The 9,167-nt window shown below is 45.3% G+C and overlaps 1 long non-coding RNA gene across 1 annotated transcript in view; it reads left to right on the top strand.

The window, feature by feature from the left end:
* The first annotated feature begins 1,175 nt into the window (after positions 1-1,175).
* LOC117235296 overlaps positions 1,176-9,167 on the top strand; it is a 64,277-nt gene continuing 56,285 nt past the window's right edge. The window contains exons 1-2 of the long non-coding RNA XR_004493650.1: positions 1,176-1,571; positions 6,138-6,789. This is a non-coding gene — a long non-coding RNA (uncharacterized LOC117235296). The remainder of the gene's footprint in view (positions 1,572-6,137; positions 6,790-9,167) is intronic.

The raw sequence follows: 9,167 nt of genomic DNA, 5'->3' as shown, positions 1-9,167 counted from the left end.
GAGGGCAGCTCCTCTCGAAAAGCGCAAAAGCTTCCTGCGAGCAGCTAAACACGCTTGTCCAGCATTTGAAATCCAGATCATCCCCTAGAGAACAGGATGTTCCACCTCTATTACATCGACTTCGTTTTCCTTCGATAATCAAAGTATCTCGCCTGCAACGTCGGTGGAACCGCAGACTGGTAACGGTTTCCGTATATCGTATGAAACTGTACCGACAAACTGCTGCCAGTGGTCGGGGAAACGCGACGAAGGGAGGAGGATGGTCAAGAAAGGAAACGCATTAAAGGGCAAAGAAGTGGGGTCGGACGTGTGCGCGAGCGTTGGAAAGGAGTACGATGTGCCGAGAGAGGAAAGTGGAAGGCAACAGGAAGAGAGGACGCATCGAAAACGGAGGAAAAGCGAGGTGGAACCCTCTCAGTGAGTCTCTCTTTCCGTCTTCGAATGTTATTTGTATCCGTCCTCTTCTGCTTCCTTTCTATATCGCGCTTCTTCTTTTCTCGACTCTCCCTCTGCCATCTTGCTAGCGATGGACTCAAGAGCGCTTTGAGTTATTTCATAGCCGAGACGTATCCGTCTGGATAATACAAGTCTCTGGCGACTTATTAGAAATGTCAAAGAACTTCCAGCAACGGAGAAAAGTCAACGAGCATCGTCAAAATGTAACATAACATAACCTGTAAAAAAGTGACACAGCAGATGCGGTAGAACAATTTTTCGTTTCCATTTGCCAAAAACAATGAGACGTTCGACTTGCAAGCGATCTCCTAGTCACAACATTTGTCAGAACGTGCCTTTATCGGGTGAGAAAGGGTTTTCTCCGCAACTCGACGATAGAGTTCAAACTTCACAAGCTCTCGGCGTTCGACACCCTTAAATTCGAAGCGACTGTAACCTCTGTACGACTAAATCGCTCGAAAACTCGCGACACAGAGGATCGAATGCCCATCACTACTCATCCCGTCCCTTCGTCGTCTCGGTTCTCGACTCTCTCCGTCTCTCGGGTTCGGACCCATCGTCGACGTTCTGTTCATCCAAACGCCCTCCCACGCCGCCCCCGCTTCTCGTCCAGCGTTCAATCGAGCCTCTTCCCTCTCTCTCGACGTGCGCTCTCTCTTTCTCCCTTTCTCTCTCTCCGTGTCTCGCCGCCCCTCGCGTCTCGCGCCGGCTCCACCGCTCCCATCCAGTCGGAGGCTCGCAGTCCGCCGGCGACTCTTCAATGAGAACGACGACGGTTCCGTGGCTGGGCGAGCGTTTCCACCGGGTGTCACGTTTCCGTCGACGGAAATAAATGCGTGTGCCGAAGTGCGTGTCCCTGCTCGCGCCCTACGTCGTCCCGTCCCTAGGATCGTTCGGGAGAATCGTCCACGAGAAATTCCACTCTCGTTGTGTGCCGGTCCGTGGCAATTTTTCCAACGCCGCGCCTCGTCGCTTCTGAACCACGATCGCTTCCTATTACACGCGGCTGTCAGTCACAAAAAGGCAACTGCAAGCGTTGTCTGCTACCATCTACGCTTTTCAGAATATCGATCATCCGATCCAGAAATTCTACCACGAAGACTCCAGTACTATCGGTACGCAGTTATTGTTCCGTGTTTGTGGATGGGTTGTTTGATCGGTTTGAAGAGGGATTTCGGCGACGCGGCTGGGCAAACAGAGAATTCGTAGCGATAGGTAGTGAAGAGAAGGATTGATTGATTGATGACGAACCGTGGGTGTGAGGTTGGATGGGTTTGTTGGTGTTGCGGTAGGGAAACGTAGGGTGAAGTATCTTTCGCGGTTGCACTATGCTTCACCGGAAAATCTCGGCAAGTTTGTGGTTGCATCGTTCGAGGTAGGAATACCGGAGCACGTTGCGATCATTTTTCCGGAGTTTTGACTTTATGCTTTCTTTTGATAGAATAATTGTTAGGGACGCTTCATATCTGCAATCTTTCTCTCGTTTTTCTTTACATAAACACTCGTGCAAACGGTAAAACGTGAACGTTATTGAAAAAAACTGAACGAGTTGCAAGGGAAATTTATCTCTAAATATTTCTTCGTCTGCATTAATAGAAAGCTAATTAAAGAGCCAGCCATCAACGAGTCAGTGAGAGAAAACGATTCAAAGATCGCTGAACATTGTCGAAAAGGGGTGGAAAGAGATCGGTGGACCGGTGAAAGATTCTGGTCGTGCGAAGACAAAGCGAAACCGCTTGTTCAATCTAAATTTAAGCTACGGTAGTTACGTTTCAAAAACGTTTGAACCTCGTTTACCTCCCGAAGTACGGGCGAGCAAGTTTAATAAAGGCAGTCGGGTAGAGGGTAGTTCGCAACGAGTCCAACTTTCTTGCCGAGGACTTTTAATCTCGTGATCCGTCGGCCCGTATCAATCTCGAGTGCCGAGGAACAGAGACGAAACGAGAGAGGACGCGTCGTTTCGGCTCGCACCGTCCTCCGTGTTACGTGAAAACGCGCAACCCTCGCGGCGGCCAGGGGTGAGTTTCGTGCGTTAACCCTTCGCCAGCTGCGAGACCGACGTACACGCGGCCTAATTAAATCGTCTCGGCCACGAACAAAATATCTCTATACCCGGCAGACTTTATATTTATGGAAAAATTTCCGCGGATGAGTCTCCTTATTCCTTTTAATCTCTGGTAAAGATCGAAAAATATTTCCATTTACGATGTGAAGGATATTCCTTTCAAAAAGAAGAATGTTGTTTCGCTAAAATATAACATTGTTCAGACGATCACGAAGCTGTGCTCCTTTTTCATGTATATTATATCGATAAACAAGTGAATGTATGGTGCAATTACGTCGTTGATTATGAACGGCACTTTGTGTAAAGTGGAGTGATTGGAGGATGAGAAGTTGATGAAGAGCCGTCCTCGGAGTAAGTGATTCATGGTGACTCGTGTTTTCGTCAAGGAAACGAACGTAAGTGTCAGAAACATTAACGAGTAGCGGAAGTTCCAATTGTAGCAATTCTATTCCTATTACTATTCATTTCAAGCTTTCGCTTCTAGAAGAAGAATGCACTCGGCTGCAATTCGCGAAATAGGAACACGGATAAAGAATAAAAGTATGACAATCACAGCCCAGCTACTCGCTATAGACACTTCGACTTTTCATCTTCCGTAACGTTGTACCCCACGTCAGTATCAAGGCCTAGATTGTTGAAATCGAGAGAAAATCGATGGTCGACGTCAGACATAATACGCGTTGTTCCTAGCGAGGAACAGCGTACTCACTGCGATTCGTTTCACGTTTTAACGCGAGCTTCGCATCATCAACGACGATCATCCGCGAGAGCAGTGTCGTTCGATTATCGACTTCGCCCAGGAAACCGATTTTCGTCGCTTGAAACGCGTGGGCGCGAGACGTCACCTATGACAAACGTCCACGCGATTTTTCGCCGACGTTCAGCCGCAATTCGTAAAAAGAGATCACGAGATAAGCGTTTCGATCGATACTTGGATACATTCGTTTTCGGAGCTCGACCATCAAAGTCGTCACACGGGTTTTCTCGCGTGCAAGTGACGCATCATGACAAATCAAGCGACACGATATCCTGATTTTATTCCTAGAAACACACGCTATGCACTTCGCCGACAAATTCGCCGACTAATTCAAAACCTGCGTCGGAAGAAGCTGAGAAGAAAATTGATGTGAATCCCTATTTAGAATGCACATCCGTGACCTACAGAATCAGTCTTGGAAATGGATAAGATAAAGAGGTCGTAATTGGAAAAAAGACGAGACGAGTCGATGGAACCGCTATCAAAGGAATATCAACGGCATCGCGGCATAAATATGTATACGCGTTATTTGCATGGCAAACGCAGTGACGATCTTTGTTACCGATATCGTGATGATCGCCGAGGATCGCTACCGATCTCTGACGTCACAAGGTTGAATTCTGCGAACGAAAGAACCCTAGCAGGCCACCGGTATTTCGCTGCAGCCTGAATTTTGATTCTCTTCTGTCACATTTTAATGCGCAGCCATACACGGCTGGGCATCGACCGTGCGCGGTGCACGCGCGTGCATTCCTTCGACATATCTCTCACCCGCTGTTCCTCCTTCGATTTGCACCCTTGGGAACCACCCACTTCCACGGTTCTCGAAGATGGACAGCGTCGATTTCGTTTCGCCTTCGTGTCTGATCCATCTCGATCTCGCTAAAGAAGAATTTCACAAAGAAGCCAGAAATTTGAAAAAATTACGAATCTCGCATGCAAGTGAAATAGGTGATCTGTAACGTATACGTATCTTTTATTGATGATTTTAGGGATCGAAATCATGCTTTGAAGAAGACGCAGAATTTTCTCTTTCTTTGTTATGTATCCCGAGAACAGTGAGAGATATCGAGAAGAAGCTTAGATATCTTCTTTTTCTGTCTACGATAGCGTGTGAAAATTCCTTTCGAAAAATCAATATCTTTCGAGTTACTCCTAACATCAGCTCTTAGAAGTCGAATTTTCTTCGTAGAGAAGGATATTAGGTACCTTAGGAGTACGAGGAAGCTTTGTTATCGCGTATTAGAAAAGAAAACCAGGCTAAGTCAATCATTTGTCCAGGTAAATCCGACAACGTGGTGCTTGCAAAGCCCACCAAGGACCATTAAACTTCTGGGACGACCCTTACAACGTCTCCAGTTTCCTAGTTCTGAAGCGATACCGGTCGAAGCATCGCTCTTCAAACGATCAGCGATCAAAACCATAAAACCGTGGCAGTCGGGGCGGGGGGTTGCGTACTTCACCAGCGTTTTACGGCTTCATTAAGTTGCCGTTACGAGGTGGATACCAGAGGCTGAACAAAGTGAGCTGAACGCGGCGCAGCGATAAACCGCGCCGATTTATGAATACCGTGAGAACCTTAACGATCGTTGCTAATCATTTCTGGGATGGCAGGATGGTCCTCGTATCTGGCGAGATTACCGCGCAAATTCGAAAAGCCGAGATAATGGTGGGACCGATGGAATTCTCAGCACGAGATCGCTTCCTCGATGGATCGATGCTCGAAGAAACGAGGGCAAATAAAATAAACCGCTTGTGGCTTTAGAAATGCATTAGCCTACTTTAGTGGTGCAATGAAGTAGCTGCTCGTTCAACGAGAAATTGGCTATGTTTAGAGCGGAATTACGATAGGTTCTGCTGATCCTTCCGATTTACGTATATACGAGATTTTGATTAACGTAGCAACGGAATGTTTCAATAATTCACCGTTCTTTCCCGACAAACGTATCTACGAACTTCGATGCCAGAAATCCCTCGACGCGTTGGCGCACGCGCGCGAACTTCAATTAGCGGTCGCTGGCAATTAACAATGTACACGGTACTCGTTCGCCGTGGCCGAAAATTCGGAGGAACAGCGGATACGCCGCGAATTAACGATTAAACCGATCGAACCGCCCCTATCACCTCCATTTTTCCCCACCCCTCTGTGCCATGTACATGTCGCCGATTTATCTTCCCGCATTTTTCCCTCCGTGGAACAATTTCGGGAACCTCGCAATGGAAAACAACGAATTTCATTCAATATTTTCCACCCCTGCTCCTCCACCACTCTTTTCCCCTCTCTCGATAAGTAAAATCATATTACTTTAATCAATCCTGTCAATAACGTGTATGTTACACGAAACATTTTGAAATTTCTGCTGCACTATTATGAGACTCCGCTATCAAGATTAAACCGATAAAGTTTGAAAGAAAATTATTTAAACGGACAATATTATATTAATAAACCTAAATATTCGGTGGAATAATACTTAACACTCATTGTATGCTTAAGATGGCTATTCATGCTATATACTAATTCTCTGCTAAATATCTGTTCGCGATGAAAATATCTCTCAATTTCTATAATACATTCTCTATGTACAGATTTGTTTCAAACTTTACCGATTTAACGCGTCTTGTCCTGGTGTCAACGTATAATATTTCGAAATGTATCGTAACACGTATAATATCAACATAGAAATTTTCTATGTTACACGTTCAAGTACTTTCACGAGCCAATATACATCCCCATCTCAAAAAGTTCACAAGGAACATCCATCCCGCGTGACCCAGTCTGCCGAGCAATTTTTCCGTTCTGGCGCAATTAATCGTTAGGATCGGTAGTTTGCCAAAATCACCACATTCTTTATCCCACAGGCGGATGCCGGGAACAACCACGACATATCCGCGGCAATCATCCCAGGAATTCGACGAATCTACCGGAAAGACCAAGGGAAAAAGGAAATATCTGGGTTAAGCAGTCTTCTGCCAATTCAAGCAGCGAAGACCAACAGATGCGTCGAAGATCCGTGACCTTCGACTGGCTCGGCTGAAATCCAGTCGCACGGTGGACCGAAATCTGATAAACGAAAGGCTGTACCAAGGTAGATTCAACAGAGATCGCTGTGGATCGCGCGATACGATGAAAATCGTGGGCAAAGGCGCGCCAACGTTTAATCTCTGCATAGTTTGGCGAAAGTAGACGATGCTTGACGCTCTTCCATCGAGTGTTTCTGCTCGGAGCAGCACCGTGACTGACGTTCGACTGGCTCGTTGAATCGATCCGGCAAACCCGGCCGGGTTATCGCGCGCGATTGTCGCGTAGCAATCATGTCGATCGAACTGGCCAATCGTTACTAGAGCGGTAACGGCGATGGCTCGTCGTGCTGCCGATCCGGGGACGATTGATCTTGGTGATCGCGCGTGCTAGTGACTTGCCAGTGTCAAAGTGGAATTATGCTAGTGTGCATCGCGACGTCTCTGCGGCGCGCTTCGCGCTTCTCGCCCTCTTCTCTGCCTGCTTCTAAGGGTAAGTGTCATTTTATTTGCGCTTGCAATTTTTCTTTTGCGACGACTGACTCGCCAATCAATCTGGACGCAAATATTGGATTATTTCAATATCATGTACAATTTAATATTAACGCATCCTGTACCCAATTATTTTCAATAATTCGTGCCCATTACGTATGCAAAGCTTCGTAATAAAGATAGGCATTGTGTGAAAATTATTCGTTAGCATAAAGAATCGTGGCTAATGCAAAGTTTCATGTTGAATTAACACATTCGTTGATTGTTTTAAAAAGGATTTAGGAATAGAATCAGTTGCGAAACGAGTCGACACCAACAAAGTTACAAAACGTTGTAAACTGTCATCGTATTCGGACAGGATGATACTGTTGCGCCGATTTGATCCTGCAGAGTGTCGCGTCGAATGTCGTGTCGAGTATCAAAAGATCGGGAGCTCGGACATGTATGGAATCATCGCGGGACTCGTTCTCGAACACGGCCACGCCTATGGTCCAATGATTCTCCTCTGTTTTCTCGACGTATTTTGCTTTGATAGAGCTTAATCCGTTTATATCCGCGAGGTCGGAGGCTAGCTACCGAAAGGGAGGCGGCTGGAAATTTTCAATCAACGGATCGCTCGTCCATTTGCCGGATAACTTGTTTTCCCTTTGTTTGCGAATTCGAGCTCGAATTTCCCGCGCGTTCCCGTCAGCCGGAATAAGGCTAAAATCTCTTTGCGTTTACTTGTTTTTCCATCGTCCGTGTTTTTTTCTTTGCGAACCACCGCCACTAAATGCGTTTGACGCGGCGGCTCATCGGGGAAAATGTAAATCGCATCAAAAAAGTTCCGCTGTCCACGTTCGACCGTACTTAGAAAAAGAAACACCAAACTTGAATCGCCTGACTTTTCCCTAATTTTGAAACTGTTCAATGTAACTGTAGAACGTTTCGTTGAAATTCACGCGGATGTAAGATATGAACGAAAATTCGAATAAAGAAGATCTTAAATATTTACACAGCCAGCGGAGAGAGGAACATAATCGAGCCGTCTCAAAGGAAAACGTAACATCCGATGATATTCACGAGGAAAGTGTACGCACATGCATCAAAGTGTCGGAAATTGTTTTACATTTTACTTGTTCGCGGATCACACGGCCCCCGTTCAGCCGATCGGGAGCACGTAATCACACTTTACACGCGTGACAAACGCTATTTGTCTTCAAACTTTGTCGTAGTCTCGGCGAGTGTATGGGAATGCGCCAACTTCTTTCACGCTTCTCTTCTCCTAAACCATTCGTTCCCCTTTCCAGCATGTCAACGTTACCACACCGAATACGATGAAATAATATGAAATTGCAATTACTGTTTATCTGTTTGTTTACCTGCTATGACAACGACATAAGGCGTGCAATAAAAAGATCGAAATGAAAGATACGTATATTGAAAAATATAAAGTACAAGAAGGGCGACAAGCTTTCTATCGATATATTTTACGCGGTACCACTCTAATCAACAAAAAATGCGTCGTCTTAAATCCATACAGTTTCTGTGAAAAATTAGGAATTCGACATTTTGTCTATTTTGATAAATCTTTTCATATATCCACGAAGGAGCGAAAGAAGGGAAAATGTAGAGAGAACGCAATATATCGTTACGTAACGTGTATGCTTGAAATGACAATGATTGGCCGAAATTCGCAGAAGCAATGGCAATTAGAGAAGGAAACGAGTATTTCATCGCGTCTATCGATAGCATCCTCGTCAAATTTACAAAACGAATTACCCGATAGTTGAAAATCCTTCAAGTAATTAATTGTCCCTGATTACATCGTTAAATGATCCGGTTCAAGCAGAAACGATCGGCAGCGCGAAAATTGCTCGGCTCGAATTCCGCGAACAACAGAGAGAATTCGCTTATTTTACCGAATCGCGTTGATACCAGAGTCGAGATAACGGTCGTATTTCCAGTCAAAAACGAAACAGCTAATTAAATATTTTTATACTAGGTTGAATTTCGCTAGCCAAACGATTCATAAACTACAGATTCTTCGCTCGTTTGAACTAGAATCGTAAAAGTTCGCCGAGGTGAATGTACATAGAACAATTAGAAAATCGCCGAGTGGTCTAACGTTTTTTAGCTGTCTGGCAATTTCGCGTCCCGATAAATACTCCTTTTCCTAATTGGACAAATAGGCGCCGAATACGAATAAGTTATGGGAAGCTGCTCCCCTTCGTGCAAATAATTGACTTCTGTCAATATTTGGACACGAGTCTGCATTTATTTTGTTCCGACCTATGGAAATTGTCTCGAGTCGAAACAACGACGTGTAGTGTTGATAAAGTCAGTGGAAGAGAATTCGTGAAATTTCACCGAGAGACATACTGGCTCACGAAAGTCCGT

The sequence above is a fragment of the Bombus vosnesenskii genome, unplaced genomic scaffold (genome assembly GCF_011952255.1).
Source record: "Bombus vosnesenskii isolate JDL3184/JDL3185 unplaced genomic scaffold, Bvos_JDL3184-5_v1.1 scf7180000013315, whole genome shotgun sequence".
NCBI lineage: Eukaryota > Metazoa > Arthropoda > Insecta > Hymenoptera > Apidae > Bombus > Bombus vosnesenskii.
This window is presented reverse-complemented; position numbering and strand designations above follow the sequence as displayed.